General features: G+C 40.6%; 1 long non-coding RNA gene across 1 annotated transcript; it reads left to right on the forward strand.

Moving 5' to 3' along the window:
• The first annotated feature begins 1,336 nt into the window (after positions 1-1,336).
• LOC117501759 lies at positions 1,337-19,729 on the forward strand. The gene is made up of 3 exons (XR_004558080.1): positions 1,337-1,347; positions 11,204-11,206; positions 19,592-19,729. It is a non-coding gene; the product is annotated as an uncharacterized LOC117501759 (long non-coding RNA).
• The last annotated feature ends 289 nt before the right edge of the window (positions 19,730-20,018 follow it).

Below are 20,018 nucleotides of genomic sequence, written 5' to 3' on the forward strand. Positions count from 1 at the left end.
ATGCCCAAGCTGTTAAACAATTTCTCAGTTACTCACTTGTTGAAAGCCATCAAAGCCGCCTGAATTTTACAAATGGTTTTCAACACGGAGGTGTTTTTCCTGTCGCGGCGCACACAGATTCGCCGAGTCGTCACGGAAACGACTCTGCGAATTTGCGCGCACGTCTTTCATTAAAAAATGTCCTTAAACAGTGGACTGTCCGCATAAAGTCCTCATGCCGGCCTCTTCTGAATCTTCTCTGTTCTCTCACGACATCCTGGGTGAATTAAGCCTTAAATTAGAATGTTTTCAGGTCGAAACAGGCCGACGATGGCGCCTGAAGCGCTGCAGGACGTCCTGCTCCGTGGGAAGTCCTTACACCGACAGAAACACCCCATAATCTCTCATCAGCTGTTAAACTTTTCACCGAAAACCATCTTAATTTCTCGAATAGTGTCCACTCGGATATTCCTCACAGATCCAGAAAAAATGTTGATAAAGCAACACGCGCTGTCTGGAGCAGCGTGTGAAACAATGGAATTCAGCCGAGAGGGCGGGACCACATCTCACTCAAGGCCTGCCCACAGGGAAATGACGTGAAAAAACTCATGCATGCGCACGAGGGTTCAAGCATGATTGGTGGAATCGCATGTCATTCAAATCCATATAGTTAAAAAAATAAATAAAAGGGTCGGTTTATTGTCTAATAGACCTTGTATGCCAGATTTAGCTAAAAGCTACTTTCCATCTGTAGTCCTCAGACACACAACAAACAATAATTACAATAAATAAATAAATACAAATCATTAAATTACCTGTGTTCACAGGTTTGATTGTTTTTGAGCCATTTTTAGCTCATTTTTAAAAGCACTCAGGGTGGGACTGTCTCGTATAGTTGTTGGAAGGCTGTTGCAGTTTGTACAACCCTTCACAGAAATGATGTTTTGTCTTGTGGCAGTTCAAAGGGCACCTCACAGTCCCCTCTAGAAGCAGACCGAGTCCTGAGGTTACAATCTCTATGTCTAATAAATTCCTCCAGAGGAGGTGGGGCTAGGCCATGGAGTAGATGAGACAAGCACGCTTAAACATTATAAATTGTTAGAACTTAAAAGATGGTATTTCTCTAGAATTTCACAGTCATGAGTTCAATATGGCTTTTTGGCAAACACTTTGATGGCTTTTTTAGAAAGTTGCTCTAAAGGTTTTAGTACTGTCATACCAGCAAATGACCATATTATTCAGCAATATTCAATATGAGACTGGATCATACAATGAAGGTACGATGGAGCAGCATCAGTCAAAATAAAAAGCCTGATTGTTTAAAGGTTTGAAGGTTAAATTTTACAGTGTTGACAACTTTTTTCACATGTTTTTTGAAGGAAAGATTAGAGTCTAAGATGATTGAAGCCATACACACACACACACACACACACAGAGGTCACTTGGCTATTATTAAACCCGATTTATGACAGCACATGCACACTGATGAAGAGTTTGTTTGTGTTGACAACAAAGCAGAGATGATATGACCTTGTAGCTTAATTGCTTGAATTTCCATTCAGATTTGATTATGAGTGCAGAATCCCTGTGTAATGCAGAAAAGCAGAGGGTTTTCTACCCTTTTTGCCAGCAACGAAAAAAACAAATGTGAGGCTGTGTCCAGAGTTTCATCTGTTTCAGTGTAGATCTGTTGACCACGTGGTGCTTATTAACATGCTTATGTATGTAGGGTTGCTGCTCGTTGGGCAGTCAAGGCTTTCTTCCATTCCAGTTTTGTACTTAAGTTGACTTTCCATAGATCTGGTGAGTGACATGTATGTCCTTAGCAGCGATATTTATGTGTCTGTGTCCTCAGCCTTCAAGATTAAGAGGCACTTGGGAAGAGCTTAAACCCATATCTCAGGAAGCGACAAATGATGACAAATGTAGCAAATTTGTTTTTTTTTTTACAAAGAAATGGGTTAGAAAAGGAATACTATTTGGATTGAATTGAATTGCTGGCTGTCTGAGTGGTGTCCAAAAAATGAGGTGGGCTTCATTGATAATTGGCAAAGCTTCTGGGGAAAACCTGGTCTTGTTAGGAGAGACGGCATCCATCCCACTTTAGAGGGAGCAGCTCTCATTTCTAGAAATCTGGCCAATTTTTTGGGATCCTCCAAACTGTGACTGTCTAGCGTTGGGACCAGGAGGCAGAGCTGTGGTCTTATACACCTCTCTGCAGCTTCTCTCCCCCTGCCATCCCCTCATTACCCCATCCCCGTAGAGACGGTGCCTGCTCCCAGACCACCAATAACTAGCAAAAATCTATTTAAGCATAAAAATTCAAAAAGAAAAAATAATATAGCACCTTCAACTGCACCACAGACTAAAACAGTTAATGGGTCTATTAACATTAGGTCTCTTTCTTCTAAGTCCCTGTTGGTAAATGATATAATAATTGATCAACGTATTGATTTATTCTGCCTAACAGAAACTTGGTTACAGCAGGATGAATATGTTAGTTTAAATGAGTCAACACCCCCGAGTCACACTAACTGCCAGAATGCTCGTAGCACGGGCCGAGGCGGAGGATTAGCAGCAATCTTCCATTCCAGCTTATTAATTAATCAAAAACCTAGACAGAGCTTTAATTCATTTGAAAGCTTGTCTCTTAGTCTTGTCCATCCAAATTGGAAGTCCCAAAAACCAGTTTTATTTGTTATTATCTATCGTCCACCTGGTCGTTACTGTGAGTTTCTCTGTGAATTTTCAGACCTTTTGTCTGACTTAGTGCTTAGCTCAGATAAGATAATTATAGTGGGCGATTTTAACATCCACACAGATGCTGAGAATGACAGCCTCAACACTGCATTTAATCTATTATTAGACTCTATCGGCTTTGCTCAAAAAGTAAATGAGTCCACCCACCACTTTAATCATATTTTAGATCTTGTTCTGACTTATGGTATGGAAATAGAAAGACTTAACAGTATTCCCTGAAAACTCCCTTTTGTCTGATCATTTTTTAATAACATTTACATTTACCCTGATGGACTACCCTGCAGTGGGGAATAAGTTTCATTACACTAGAAGTCTTCAGAAAGCGCTGTAACTAGGTTTAAGGATATGATTCCTTCTTTATGTTCTCTAATGCCATATACCAACACAGAGCAGAGTAGCTACCTAAACTCTGTAAGGGAGTTAGAGTATCTTGTCAATAGTTTTACATCCTCATTGAAGACAACTTTGGATGCTGTAGCTCCTCTGAAAAAGAGAGCTTTAAATCAGAAGTGTCTGACTCCGTGGTATAACTCACAAACTCGTAGCTTAAAGCAGATAACCCGTAAGTTGGAGAGGAAATGGCGTCTCACTAATTTAGAAGATCTTCACTTAGCCTGGAAAAAAGAGTTTGTTGCTCTATAAGAAAGCCCTTCGTGAAGCTAGGACATCTTTTTACTCATCACTAATTGAAGAAAATAAGAACAACCCCAGGTTTCTTTTCAGCACTGTAGCCAGGCTGACAAAGAGTCAGAGCTCTATTGAGCTGAGTATTCCATTAACTTTAACTAGTAATGACTTCATGACTTTCTTTGCTAACAAAATTTTGACTATTAGAGAAAAAATTACTCATAACCATCCCAAAGATGTATCGTTATCTTTGGCTGCTTTCAGTGATGCCGGTATTTGGTTAGACTCTTTCTCTCCGATTGTTCTGTCTGAGTTATTTTCATTAGTTACTTCATCCAAACCATCAACATGCTTATTAGACCCCATTCCTGCCAGGCTGCTCAAGGAAGTCCTACCATTATTAATGCTTCAATCTTAAATATGATCAATCTATCTTTGTTAGTTGGTTATGTACCACAGGCCTTTAAGGTGGCAGTAATTAAACCATTACTTAAAAAGCCATCACTTGACCCAGCTATCTTAGCTAATTATAGGCCAATTTCCAACCTTCCTTTTCTCTCAAAGATTCTTGAGAGGGTAGTTGTAAAACAGCTAACTGATCACCTGCAGAGGAATGGTCTATTTGAAGAGTTTCAGTCAGGTTTTAGAATTCATCATAGTACAGAAACAGCATTAGTGAAGGTTACAAATGATCTTCTTATGGCTTCCGACAGTGGACCTATCTCTGTGCTTGTTCTGTTGGACCTCAGTGCTGCTTTTGATACTGTTGACCATAAAATTTTATTACAGAGATTAGAGCATGTCATAGGTATTAAAGGCATTGTGCTGCGGTGGTTTGAATCATATTTGTCTAATAGATTACAATTTGTTCATGTAAATGGGGAATCTTCTTCACAGACTAAAGTTAATTATGGAGTTCCACAAGGTTCTGTGCTAGGACCAATTTTATTCACTTTATACATGCTTCCCTTGGGCAGTATTATTAGACGGTATTGCTTAAATTTTCATTGTTACGCAGATGATACCCAGCTTTATCTATCCATGAAGCCAGAGGATACACACCAATTAGCTAAACTGCAGGATTGTCTTACAGACATAAAGACATGGATGACCTCTAATTTCCTGCTTTTAAACTCAGATAAAACTGAAGTTATTGTACTTGGCCCCACAAATCTTAGAAGCATGGTGTCTAACCAGATCGTTACTCTGGATGGCATTTCCCTGATCTCTAGTAATACTGTGAGAAATCTTGGAGTTATTTTGATCAGGATATGTCATTCAAAGCGCATATTAAACAAATATGTAGGACTGCCTTTTTGCATTTACGCAATATCTCTAAAATCAGAAAGGTCTTGTCTCAGAGTGATGCTGAAAAATTAATTCATGCATTTATTTCCTCTAGGCTGGACTATTGTAATTCATTATTATCAGGTTGTCCTAAAAGTTCCCTAAAAAGCCTTCAGTTGGTTCAGAATGCTGCAGCTAGAGTACTGACGGGGACTAGCAGGAGAGAGCATATCTCACCCGTGTTGGCCTCCCTTCATTGGCTTCCTGTTAATGCTAGAATAGAATTTAAAATTCTTCTTCTTACTTATAAGGTTTTGAATAATCAGGTCCCATCTTATCTTAGGGACCTCGTAGTACCATATTACCCCATTAGAGCGCTTCGCTCTCAGACTGCAGGCTTACTTGTAGTTCCTAGGGTTTGTAGAGTAGAATGGGAGGCAGAGCCTTCAGCTTTCAGGCTCCTCTCCTGTGGAACCAGCTCCCAATTCAGATCAGGGAGACAGATACCCTCTCTACTTTTAAGATTAGGCTTAAAACTTTCCTTTTCGCTAAGGCTTATAGTTAGGGCTGGATCGGGTGACCCTGGACCATCCTTGGTTATGTTGCTTTAGACGTAGACTGTGGGGGGGTTCCCATGATGCACTGTTTCTTCTCTTTTTGCTCCGTATGCATCACTCTGCATTTAATCATTAGTGATCGATCTCTTTTCCTGGTTCTTTCCCTCAGCCCCAACCAGTCTCAGCAGAAGACTGCCCCTCCCTGAGCCTGGTTCTGCTGGAGGTTTCTTCCTGTTAAAAGGGAGTTTTCCTTCCCACTGTGGCCAAGTGTTGCTCATCAGGGGGGTCGTTTTGACCGTTGGGGTTTTCATAATTATGTATGGCCTTGCCTTGCAATGTGGAGCGCCTTGGGGCACTGGTTGTTGTGATTTGGCGCTATATAAGAAAAAAGTTGATTGATTGATTGATCGAGAATGGTTGTACACCAAAACAACTTGCGTGTTTACAAGCTTTTGCAAATACTTAAACTGTTTGCGGAAAAACATCTGCAAAGAAATTTTGAGCAAATGTATTTTTGAATGCATTTGTAACAAGAAATACAGTTTCTGACCCTAAAACTTTTGCAAATGGTTTTGCAACCTTTTATGAACCCAGAAGAAACCCAAAATTCATCACGTTCATCAGCATTAGCTGATAGGCTTAATATTCACCACCTGTCTTTTGGAAACTGATTTGCAAACAGTTGTGCAAATGTTGCTAATTGTTGCTAAAAATTGCTAAATGTTGGAACGACTTGGTTTAGATTGGGTTCAAACAGTGGTAAATGGTAAATGGACTGCATTTACGAGGTCTGTTAGAAAACTATCCGACCTTTTTATTTTTTGCAAAAACAATATGGATTGAATCACATGTGATTGCATCAGCCAAGCTTGAACCTTTGTGCGCATGCGTGAGTTTTTTCACGCCTGTCGGTTGCGTCATTCTCCTGTGAGCAGGCTTTGAGTGAGCACTGGTCCTCCCCCCTCGTCAGATTTTCATTGTGAGGAAATGTCTGAACGGCTGGAGCAGCGCTGCATCAAATTTTTCCAGAAACTGTGGGAGACAGCCAGGTGGACACCATTCAGAAAATTCAGATGGCTTTCAGGGACGATGGGCATCACAAAGATTAGGGAGTGTTACAGCCGGTTTAAAGACGGCGCACAATGGCGGAGGGCGCACCGCGCTCCGAGCGGCGATCGACAGACTGAAACGACCGGATCATTTCCAAACTGAACCCTGTGTTGACGTCGTCTGACTACCAGAGAAATGGCAGAAAAGGTGGACAACAGCACTTTCCCGGCACATTCCACTGTTAAAGGAGATTTTGTCATGAAAACAGGAGCGGAGGAATTCGCCACGGAGCCGCTAATGGCGCAGAATGAAAGCACCTCCGTGTGGGTCTCACAGGACATGTTGTGGCATACCCAGATCTTCGACAATTTCTCGGATACTCACTCAATTGAAAAGCCACCCAAAGCCATCTGAATCTTCCGAATGGTGGAAGAGCTGAGCATGTCCCGTGATACTTCCAACACGGAGGTGCTTTTTGTTCTGCGCCATTACGCAGCTCCGTCCTGATGCGCGAATTCCGCACGTCTTTCATTACAAATCTCCTGTAACAGTGTAATGTGCCGAAAAAGTGCTATGTCCACCTCTCTTGCCATTTCTCTGGTAGTCAGACGACGTCCCGGATCAACACAGCCTTCACTTTGGAAATGTTCTGGTCGTTTCAGCCTGTCGATGGCTGCTCGAAGCACGGCGCGCCCTCAGGCGCTATGGGCCATCTTTAATCCGGTTGTAATGCTCCTTAATCTGTATAATAAGATCTTTACCGAAAGCCATTTCAATTTTCCGAATGGTTTCCACCTGGCTGTCTCTCACAGTTTCTGACAAAATTTTGATGCACCAAAGAGGCAGTCGCTCAGCCATTTTCCTGGCAATGAAAGTCCGCCGAGGGGGCTGGACCACTCCTCCCACAAGGCGTGCTCACAGGCGAATGACGCAACCGACAGGCGTGAAAAAACTCACGCATGCGCACGAAGGTTCAAGCTTGGCTGATGCAATCACATATGATTCAAATCCATAAGGCCCTGTAGGTTCGACATCACTGTTCACAAATTATTCAAACAGCTCCCCAAATAAAACATCCTCAGTAATTCTGTTGTCATCCAGGATTAGCAGCAATCTTCCATTCCAGCTTATTAATTAATCAAAAACCCAGACAGAGCTTTAATTCATTTGAAAGCTTGACTCTTAGTCTTGTCCATCCAAATTGGAAGTCCCAAAAAACAGTTTTATTTGTTATTATCTATCGTCCACCTGGTCGTTACTGTGAGTTTCTCTGTGAATTTTCAGACCTTTTGTCTGACTTAGTGCTTAGCTCAGATAAGATAATTATAGTGGGCGATTTTAACATCCACACAGATGCTGAGAATGACAGCCTCAACACTGCATTTAATCTATTATTAGACTCAACTGGCTTTGCTCAAAATTTAAATGAGTCCACCACCACTTTAATCATATCTTAGATCTTGTTCTGACATATGGTATGGAAATTGAAGACTTAACAGTATTCCCTGAAAACTCCCTTCTGTCTGATCATTTCTTAATAACATTTACATTTACTCTGATGGACTACCCAGCAGTGGGGAATAAGTTTCATTACACTAGAAGTCTTTCAGAAAGCGCTGTAACTAGGTTTAAGGATATGATTCCATTTTTATGTTCTCTAATGCCATATACCAACACAGTGCAGAGTAGCTACCTAACTCTGTAAGTGAGATAGAGTATCTCATCAATAGTTTTACATCCTCATTGAAGACAACTTTGGATGCTGTAGCTCCTCTGAAAAAGAGAGCTTTAAATCAGAAGTGCCTGACTCCGTGGTATAACTCACAAACTCGCAGCTTAAAGCAGATAACCCGTAAGTTGGAGAGGAAATGGCATCTCACTAATTTAGAAGATCTTCACTTAGCCTGGAAAAAGAGTCTGTTGCTCTATAAAAAAGCCCTCCGTAAAGCTAGGACATCTTACTACTCATCACTAATTGAAGAAAATAAGCACAACCCCAGGTTTCTTTTCAGCACTGTAGCCAGGCTGACAAAGAGTCAGAGCTCTATTGAGCCGAGTATTCCTTTAACTTTAACTAGTAATGACTTCATGACTTTCTTTGCTAATAAACTTTTAACTATTAGAGACAAAATTACTCATAACCATCCCAAAGACGTATCGTTATCTTTGGCTGCTTTCAGTGATGCCGGTATTTGGTTAGACTCTTTCTCTCCGATTGTTCTGTCTGAGTTATTTTCATTAGTTACTTCATCCAAACCATCAACATGTCTATTAGACCCCATTCCTACCAGGCTGCTCAAGGAAGCCCTACCATTATTTAATGCTTCAATCTTAAATATGATCAATCTATCTTTATTAGTTGGCTATGTACCACAGGCTTTTAAGGTGGCAGTAATTAAACCATTACTTAAAAAGCCATCACTTGAACAGCTATCTTAGCTAATTTTAGGCCAATCTCCAACCTTCCTTTTCTCTCAAAATTCTTGAAAGGGTAGTTGTAAAACAGCTAACTGATCATCTGCAGAGGAATGGTCTATTTGAAGAGTTTCAGTCAGGTTTTAGAATTCATCATAGTACAGAAACAGCATTAGTGAAGGTTACAAATGACCTTCTTATGGCCTCAGACAGTGGACTCATCTCTGTGCTTGTTCTGTTAGACCTCAGTGCTGCTTTTGATACTGTTGACCATAAACTTTTTATTACAGAGATTAGAGCATGCCATAGGTATTAAAGGCACTGCGCTGCGGTGGTTTGAATCATAGTTGTCTAATAGATTACAATTTGTTCATGTAAATGGGGAATCTTATTCACAGACTAAGGTTAATTATGGAGTTCCACAAGGTTCTGTGCTAGGACCAATTTTATTCACTTTATACATGCTTCCCTTAGGCAGTATTATTAGACGGCATTGCTTAAATTTTCATTGTTACGCAGATGATACCCAGCTTTATCTATCCATGAAGCCAGAGGACACACACCAATTAGCTAAACTGCAGGATTGTCTTACAGACATAAAGACATGGATGACTTCTAATTTCCTGCTTTTAAACTCAGATAAAACTGAAGTTATTGTATTTGGCCCCACAAATCTTAGAAACATGGTGTCTAACCAGATCCTTACTCTGGATGGCATTACCCTGACCTCTAGTAATACTGTGAGAAATCTTGGAGTCATTTTTGATCAGGATATGTCATTCAAAGTGCATATTAAACAAATATGTAGGACTGCTTTTTTGCATTTATGCAATATCTCTAAAATTAGAAAGGTCTTGTCTCAGTGTGATGCTGAAAAACTAATTCATGCATTTATTTCCTCTAGGCTGGACTATTGAAATTCATTATTATCAGGTTGTCCTAAACGTTCCCTGAAAAGCCTTCAGTTAATTCAAAATGCTGCAGCTAGAGTACTGACAGGGACTAGAAGGAGAGAGCATATCTCACCCATATTGGCCTCTCTAAATTGGCTTCCTGTTAATTCTAGAATAGAATTTAAAATCTTCTTCTTACTTATAAGGTTTTGAATAATCAGGTCCCATCTTATCTTAGGGACCTCATAGTACCATATCACCCCAATAGAGCGCTTCGCTCTCAGACTGCAGGCTTACTTGTAGTTCCTAGGGTTTGTAAGAGTAGAATGGGAGGCAGAGCCTCTCCTGTGGAACCAGCTCCCAATTCAGACCAGGGAGACAGACACCCTCTCTACTTTTAAGATTAGGCTTAAAACTTTCCTTTTTGCTAAAGCTTATAGTTAGGGCTGGATTGGGTGACCCTGAACCATCCCTTAGTTATGCTGCTATAGACTTAGACTGCTGGGGGGTTCCCATGATGCACTGAGTGTTTCTTTCTCTTTTTGCTCTGTATGCACCACTCTGCATTTAATCATTAGTGATTGATCTCTGCTCCCCTCCACAGCATGTCTTTTTCCTGGTTCTCTCCCTCAGCCCCAACCAGTCCCAGCAGAAGACTGCCCCTCCCTGAGCCTGGTTCTGCTGGAGGTTTCTTCCTGTTAAAAGGGAGTTTTTTCCTTCCCACTGTCGCCAAGTGCTTGCTCACAGGGGGTCGTTTTGACCGTTGGGGTTTTTACGTAATTATTGTATGGCCTTGCCTTACAATATAAAGCGCCTTGGGGCAACTGTTTTTTGTGATTTCGCGCTATATAAATAAAATTGATTGATTGAATCCTCAGACAGGATCTCACTGCACACTTTGTGAGTTATTTAGTTTCTGCAGAACATCTTGTTAAATCTCTGCTGCATCCTAAGTCCAGTGAGCCTGTTAGTTCATGTAATGTACAGAGACAGTACATAGAGACAGGTTTGGATAGTAGTACTGGATTACAGGTAATACGGATTATCAGATTACAAAATATCAGTAACTATAATGAGATCATATTATCAAAAAGATGTGTAATAATTATGTTATCAAGTATTATTTGATTACATTTTGATTATTAAAGTGTGGTTGTTTTAAAATCACACTGAAAAAATGATACTTTGGATCAACTTAAAAAAATTGATGTAATTTGTTACAGCTAATTTTTTTAGTTTCTCACAATGTATATTTATGATTTTGTAAAGTGATTCCAGCAGATTTAAACTGGAAACCACAATTTTCCATTAGACCAATGTAAATAAGTACTTTGAATGAAGTACACCGTGTTTCACTTTTTTCAGTGCAGGAAACCTTTTTCAGTGATCCAGTGATATTAATGCAATGTGACGTGAGCTAGACAAGACCAAAAGTGAGGTGAGGGTCAAGTGACCAGAGGATTCTTGGTTTAAATCCCTGTCAGACTGAAAAATCACTTTGGACTCCTGGGCAAGGTTCTTAATCACCAACTCCAACACATTACTATTTCTTAGTAATCCAATGATTCATTGACTCATGACTCATTCCAAAAAATACCACGTTATTTGTCCTTAATAACTGACTACATTTTAAAGTGGGTGTCAATGTCTAACCCCTCATACACGCTGTGACACCTGGGTAGCTGTCCAAGTAGGGGACTGCCTGTTGGGGTGAAATACAGCGGGGACATTCTGTGCTGCTGTGGTAACCATGAAGGCCCAACAGGCTCTGGTGAAACAAGATGTCCTCAACGGCGGATCAGGCAGCGGAGGTAATTTAACCCGCTGGCTCTGAAGGCAGATGAATGCTGCAGCAGGTCTTCAGACCCCAATCATCTGGGATTTCCCAGCCATTGGACCAAGGATCTGTCAAGGATCATGTCTGTTGACATGCAACAACATTACTGTGTTAAACAAACCCACACAGGTGTCTACCAATGATCCAGATCAAGAGCCGGACTGGCAGAAGCTTCCTGCAACAACCATGTACAGCATCTGTCAGAAACAGTGCACATCAGGACTGTATCTGTTCCGTCATCTCGGCCTCCACCACCTCGTCTGGGAATCATTCTGACTTTTTTTTTTTTTTTACTGGTAAGTCTTAGTAAAGTGTTCACAACTTTTCTGACCTCACTAGTTTCTGTAAAAAGCAGATCCTTGGAGACACCCCCTAGTAGAAATCATCAACATACATCTCTGAATTTATTTTCCCGTGATAGCTGGTCTCCAGATCTTTCATGGAAATCTATTCTGTCCCATCAAAAGTAACAAACATTCCTATGCTCAGAATCTGTATTTGATCAATAATCTTTGGCTGTGAAAATAGGTGAGTCAGTGATTCATACCCCCCCCATACACATGTAATGTGGCACGTACTAACCAAGAGTATACGATGAATACACAGATTATAGGTCCATAGCTTCAAAAGAAATCAATGCACATACAAGGCCAAAAGAGAAGGAGTCCACCAGCTTTGCCTGTGACGTTGTTGTCTCTGTGCAGCAGCAGATAGCTGTTGTTGAGGGACTGGAGTTGGTCTTTGATGAGGTTACTGGGCCATCTGTGGTTCTGAGTCAGCGGGACGACAGCCTCTCTGTTGTGCCGATGGCAAACGTCACCATCAGTGTCAGGAGTGCCTGACAACAACACCAGCTCCACGATCCCTGACATCCTCCACTGTCCTCACATGAAGCTGTAAATACTCCAAGTTCCTGTTTTATTAGCAACCGACACTGAAGTTGTCCAATTTTGATAGACGAGGCCATCGTTTGAGGATTATCCCTTAATTTCCTTATTGTTTCTGTCACACTGTTATTCTTTTATTATTCAGCTTCCACTGGACCAGTAACTCTGTGATTTAATTACATTTGTGTTAACTATGAAGTTATTGTATCTTTGATCCTGAATGCTGACCTTCGACCATGAATGCTGATCTTTGATTCTGAATTCTGACATTTGATCCCCATCTTTAGTACCAGTCATTGAACTGGTCCTGACTGTCATGCTCGGCCCCGGCTCATGGTTTAGGTCCTAGTCCTTGCATAATTTCCTCTGATTTTCTGGTTTTGCTTTTCTTAAGTTTTTACTTTGTCATCTGTATCTGTTTGTATCTGTTTGTTTGTTAGGTGAGGTTAAACTTTATTGTCCCCACAGGGAAATTTGTCTTGGGCTCACAGTGTTGTTTGACACATACACAACATTCACAACATTTAACATCCAGACACAGACAACGGTACAACAGTCAGCTGGTCTGCACGATTTCAACAAAAGGAATATGACCATGTCATGATATTGCACAATCCCAAGTAAAGTGCATTTGCAGATAAAGTGACTTCAGTATATTGCACCTGCCCAATAAATAACATTATAATTACAATTCAACAATTAAAAAACACATTCCTACTGTCTTGTCTTATTTAACAAAGCCACTGAAGTGAGAACAAAAGAGAGTTTGAACCTGTTACTGCGGTGGTTGATCGCTCGATAGCGCCTCCCAGAAGGTAGCAGAGTGTATTCACTGTGCAGTTGATGGGAGGGTTCTCTGGTTATGGCTTTGGCTTGTGCCAGGACAGAGGTTTCAAAAATTGTCTGGAGAGAAGGAAACTCCTTCTGTCCTATGATTTTCATTGCATTTTTACAAGCTGTCCAATTTTGGTTTTACCCTGCACTGTGAGTGAGCCAAACCAGGCCACTATTCCATATCTAATGAGGCTCTCCGGCACGGCATTATAAAAACAATCCATGATTCGGGTGCTTACTCCAAACAATCTCAGTCTTCTGAGGAAGTGGAGTCTTTGGGAAAGTTTCTTACATAAAAAAATCCACATGCACATTCCACCTCAGAAGATTATCCACATAGACACCCAGATATTTCACTGACTCCACCTGTTCTATCTCCCTGTCTCCAATGATTACTGGATCATGGGACAGGAGTCTTTTTGGATCAAAGACCATTTCTTTGGTTTTAACCCCATTTAGAGTCAAGTGGTGCTCCTCACACCAAGACTGAAAGGAGTCGATTTCATTAAAAAAACTGACAGACTTTCACCAGCTGAAAGTAAGCTCATAATAATTGTGTCGTCTGAGAATTTCAAGATTTTGTTGCTTGGATTTGTGCTCCTACAGCCATTGGTGTATAGGGTGAAAAGAATGGGAGAGCTTACAGCCCCTTGAGGCACTCCCGTGCTACAGGATTGTGCTTTAGACAAGGAGTTGTTTACTCTAACTTGCTGTGACCTATTAGTTAAAAAAGAGTAAAACCACCTAACAAGGGAGGAGCTAACATTAAGATCTCTCAGTTTTTGGACTAAAAGATGAAGGCGAACTGTGTCAAAGGCCGACGAGAAATCAGCAAATAACACACGTGCGTAACAATCAGCATTCTCTAAGTGCTTATAAATCATGTGTGACATACACACAATGGCATCTGTAGTTCCAAGTCCCTGCTTATATGCAAATTGCATCGGATCAAGAGACTTGGACACTTCCAACTTGAGTCTATTGACCATTACCTTCTCAAAGCATTTCATAACAATGCTGATTAAAGCCACGGGCCTATAATCTTTTTTAGTGGCCGGGGCTAAAGTTTTTGGTATGGGTATAGTGGTCAACCGCTTCCAGCATAGAGGAACAGAACAACTCAAAGCTGACATTTGGAAAATAGGGCACCATGCCTCCGAAGGTTCCTGTGCACAGTTTTTCAATAAAAAAGCTGACAGGCCGTCCGGTCCTGCAGCTTTGGTAGAAGACACTTTACTAAAAATGGCTTGGATACACTGCTGATCAATATCAAAGCTACTCATTTCAGATGCATGCCCCAAGTCAGCTACTGGTTCACACTCAACATCATTCTTCCTGTTGAATCTCAAGAAAAAAATCATTTAAGTTGTTGGCAAAATCTTCATCATTCCTTGTAATTAATTGCTGTTTGTTTATGTTCACGCCCATCATCCTTTTCATAGAGTCCCAAAGTTTTTTGTTATCCAAGGAATTAAGCCCATGTTCTAAGCGGTTCTGTTCCCTTTTCCGTGCATTGGCTAGCACAACATTAAGTTCCTTCTGGGCCTGGGCTGCTGCAGCTCTATCAATGTCTCTAAAAGCCAGTCGCTTTTTGTTGATACTGGCTTTTACCTCCTTGGTTATGTGACTCTTATTGTTTGGGAAAAAACAATGTCTTTTTTTGGCACCACATTATCCACACAAAAATGTATATAATCCGTAATAGTCTCTGTGGCTTCATTCAACTCAAGGCTGTGAAAGATGCTCCAGTCTGTACAGGAGAAACACCCTCTCAGAGTTCCCACACTGTCCTCTGACCACTGTAACACAGTGCTTATTGCTTTTCTTTGTTTCGCACTTTCGTCACTGTTCACTCTTTTGTTATCATTTATTCTATAGGTGCTTATTGTTTTCTTTCACTCATGGTCCTTTAAGTTACTTTAGTCTTAGTTTAGTCTGTTGATCACATTTATTGTATTATGCTTTAGTCACAGGTTTTTGTTATTATTTATCTTCAGTGTTGCTTATCTGATTATGTTCCATTTGTTATTCATTGCATTTTCTGTTTATCAGTTATCTTGTTTTATTTATTGCATTATTCTGTATTCACTGGATTTTTGTTTATTTGCCTTCATCAGTTATTGTATTCTCTTTTGTCTCAGCCAGTATCTGCGTCTTCCTAGTTTGGTTTAATATTAGGTTCCTTGTTTTTTTTCCCCCCTCTTTAGACTAGTCACAGTATTTCTTAGTTATGCCCCTTTTTATTTGCTCATGCATTATTGTTTGTCTAGAACATTTCATGCTATTCAGTTAGTTTTTCTTTCACTTACTTATCTTGTTTTGCATCACTTTGTTTTGCCCTCCCGCATTCTCTTACCTTTCTTCCCTCATCTTTGATTCATAAAACCACACCCCTTTCCAGAACCTTCCACACACCTGCTTCACATCACCCTGATTAGTTTGCTCCTTATTTAAACCCTCACAGTTCCACAGCTCACTGCCCAATTGTTGACTTTGTTCACTTTCTCACCTTTAGTTCATGTCCTGTTTGCTTCTTAGTGTTTTGACCTTGCTTGTTAGCTCCAACCTCCTCCTTGCCTTAATCCTGAACTTAGGTTGTATTTAGACTCTGCCTCTGTTTTTGCCTGCAATACTCCTTGACACCATTGGTATGACCTCAGCTCGTATTATTGACCACGTCCCAGCCTGTACCCTGTCTGATACCTCTGCCTCATTATCTGACTGTGTACTGAATCTTCTGCATGCTCACACTATAAAGCCTTTTATTCACCACAACCAGCCATGTCTGTGAGTCTGCATTGCTCTCTTACTGCTTCCAGTGTTAATCCCTCATGAGTCCTAACACTGACCTTTAATCCTGGATACTGACCTTTGATCCTGAAGGTTGATCTTTGATTCTGAATGCTAACTTTTTATCCCCATTTTTCACATCAGTCACAGACCTGGTTCTGATATTTGATTGTGATTGCTGATCTTTCAGTCTAATTTTATCAATCCTTTAATCTGGACAACTCATCCAAATAACTGGAATCAGAGGTCAGGATCTGCTGTTTCCACATTCAAATTTCAGTTGTTCTTCCTTGGCACATGCCTCAGCCCTCTACTGAGCTTCACGATAATCGTTTTGCTCATTTTTCGTCATCCCATTAACAATCAAACAGACACTGATGACCACATAACCTCCTTCACAGAGGTAAATATCTCACAAGAGCTTAATTAAGACCCAACAAGACAAAGAAACATTCTATTTTCAATCCGAGCTGTTAGATAGCTACAATGCACTCTAGTGGAATAAAAATATTTCCTTCCCTCCTCTCTGGTTGCAGCAGATAGTTGATTGTCCTCAGCAGGTAGCGATAGATTGATTGGTTGTCTGCCTGGGTGGTCCCATCCCTGATGCAAGGCAGTTCCATGATGTGGTAGAAGCAGTGATAGAAGGTACGAGTGCATGCTTCCAAACCTGACTTGCAGCAGCTTTCTGTGCAGAAGGTTGCAGGTTCAAGTCCTGGCTGGGAGTGGTCACCCTCCATTCTTATTTTTCAAAAGTATTTATTTTTTCCTTATACACCAAGTAAAAGTCCCACTTCAAAATGATTAATGTCCAAGCCTGAAAATGTACTCTGCTTTCTGGCAGATTAGTCGGAAAATAGCATAAGTCGTGCCTGTCGAAACATGTCTCTTGAAGAGGGGAAACAAAACAAAAACATAAGTTGCATCAGAGTATAAGTCACACTTTTTTTTTTTTTTTTTTTTCATTTGGAACTCACTTTTTAATGGAATCTTTCCTTAAAGGCAAGTTTAACAATGGACAGAAGGTCAGTAGCACATGTGCACACCACAGTATGTGCTCTTACTGAACATAAGGATTTTTTAATTCAAAAAATAAGTAAGATGGACAAATAACACACATTGGACGAGCCTCATTAAGAGAAATCTCTCCACTGTTCTCGCTGTCGACATCACCACCGCCAGACTTCTCTAATTACGCTCTCTAAGTGTCATTCCGCGCAAGCAATCAGCCCGTGCTCTTTGCATATGCAAATACAACAGACCCCATCATTAGCTTTTATCGAGCACAGTCAAGTGTTGTTGTAAAAGTGCGGCGCAGAAGCCAAGGGCAGACGCCGCCGTCTTTGTCCCTCAATCTATTACCAACCTTCATGACATGTTTTATGAGGGTTTGCTGCTCTAAACAGAGTCATACGGCTGAATGTCACAGCAGTATAATAAGTTAACAAATCCCGCCGCCTCACTGCGTTTCATCACGCTGGAAGGAAGATAATAATAGACGCACACTTCCTGGAAAGGGCTAATTGGCCAAACGGAGTCACTGAGGCACAGCAGCGGTCCCATCACAGCAATGATGGTGATGATGACAATGACGATGGTCCCACAGAAACAACTTGGGAGCACTGCGGCCCAAAAACCCTCCGATCAGCGGGAATTTGGCATCATCGCCAGCGAGACGCTGAGAAGAGAAAAACAGACAGCACAAGTACTTTAATGTGATTGTCCTTGAGAAGATAAACTATTCTGAATGTCATCGTTTTTGCAGAGAAACAATAACTATGTAAACCCAGCACTTTTTTTTCTTTTAGTTTTTCATTTTGGAATTTCAGACTTTTCAGGTTAATCTGAGAGGTGTGAGAGCTTCCGCAGACTGTCGTCGGGACCAAAGAGCTCATTTATAGTCCGACCAAAAGGCATGGTCTTGATCTGGATCAAATTAAAATGGAAAGTCCAACCTGCCCATCACCTGACAGTCCAGCAAGAACTGTTTATGTCAAATTTCAGAATAGTTCTATGAATACATTTTCTGCAATAAGTCAAACAGTGTGAAAAATGCCTTTTTTGTTAGCCCATTTGGGGTGCAGGGGGTGGAGCTTCAATGGTTATTGATTATTTTTTTCTGTCTGTAAGCAGCCTCTTAAAACATCTCTTTGCAAATTTACATAAAAACGTATTAAAAATATTTTGCCAATTAACTTCTAAGTATGAACATTTCCTTTTTCTGTATTTTTGGTCCTTCTGAGAGGCTCTGATGGCCCCCAGGGAGAGTCCACCCATAAGTTCATGCTTCCATGACCAAACAGGCCCCCAAGGAATGTCCCCACCAAATTTCAAGCAAATTCATTAAACATTTTTGGGAGAAAGTCTGGACAGCACACTGCGCAAGGTGCACTAGGGATGAATCTTGATGACATTCATCCTTTTGGACCTTCAGTCCAAAGGACGAAAAAGAAAAAAATTTTATTTCGGTGACAGGATTGTCTGTATATTGGAGAAGACTTGTTTAAATTCTGTTTCCACATGATTTATTTTACTGATTTCTTTAAAATTGCAAGATGTGATCTTTTTCCACAGGAACTTGCCTTATGATGCCTCAAAAGGATAGTGATACCTTAGTTATCACTATCTCTTTGTGATGTCACAAAAGATACCATAGTAACACAATGTAGCTGAATTTAACTCCATTAACACAGTTTGTTTCACCTGTGACAAAAAGTGACTTCTTTCTGGGAGCCTTCACCTCACCTGTAATGACCTTTTTTTTTAAACACTGAAGTAATTCCACATTTTGCTTTAATGGTGCAATTAGTAACATTAGCCCAGATAATGTGTGGCAGATTCCAGGCCTGCTGTCGCGCGACGCGCACCAAGGTGTCAGCTGAAGTGGAATATAAAACAGACGTTGTGGTGATTCATCACGATCATCTCACCTCACATGTGAATGCCTTTGAACTTTTTGTGTCATTCAGTTGTTGAGGATGAAGATGGTTCATCAAATGAAGACGACAGACCCGAGCCAGTCGACTGGTAAAGCTCTCGTCTGACAGTCATATGAAACATGTCTGACCCAAATCACCTTCAAGAGCTCCCAAACATTTCCCAAAAGGATCTTAAGGCCACATTATGTTCTAATTGCCAATATTGCAATCTGTGCTGATCTTAATGAGCAATTCTTCTCTTCCACGACTGCTTTTAGACTGTGTGAAAGTCTTCCACTTCAACTGATTGAATTCCTACAGGGCTTGTGAGTGTGTTATATCTGCCACCTCTAATTTGCAAAGTGCTGTGCCAAAGCACAACGTCGTTATGCACGATGATCCGCCATGGTTACTTTGATTACATCATGTGTCTAATGCTAAGAATGTAAATATCCACACAGAGGTCAGAGTTCAGCGCTCTGCCAGGTTCTGTTATGCAGATCAACAGATCACACATCTCGGTTAAATAATTCACTAATTCCTTCATCTGCAGCTCTGATGATGTCCAGTTATACAACCATATTAGGTGTGTGCCTCTCTTCTTTTTAAAATGATATGCTCAAATTCATGGGTTATGATATGATTCAGGAACAATACTTTTTATTATGGAACAATTCAATTTGCTACAACATTCAGAGGCATTCCTTACCTTCAAATCCATCTTTTTAGTTTTTACTATTGTGCTGCAGCATGTCAGTGCTGCCTCTGCTCACCTTCTGTTCACCACTGGGGGCAGCACCACATACGGGAGCAGAAAGTGCAGCATAGAAGGGCAGAAGAAGGAGAAGCCAGCTGTTGTTTGCATATTATACATAGTATTGCATAACATTCCCGTTCTGAACTAGTATGAAAGTATTAGTGTACATTTATCCATTATACCACGTACCACTGTGGGAGGATATGTTGATTTAGTTTTTATGTTGCAAAATTAATCATTCCTGTGAGAACCTCAGTTTGACTTTTGAACTATTTGGAGGCTTTGAAGATGCAGATTTAGCAGCAAAACAAGCTCAACTCAACCAATTATAATATTAAAATAAAGCCATCGATCATAGTACATTTAGATTGATTCATGGCTCCATATATTAATGTAGTTGTATTTATTACTTTAAAACATATATATT

This window comes from Thalassophryne amazonica, chromosome 2, assembly GCF_902500255.1.
Source record: "Thalassophryne amazonica chromosome 2, fThaAma1.1, whole genome shotgun sequence".
In the NCBI taxonomy this organism is placed as follows: Eukaryota; Metazoa; Chordata; class Actinopteri; order Batrachoidiformes; family Batrachoididae; genus Thalassophryne; species Thalassophryne amazonica.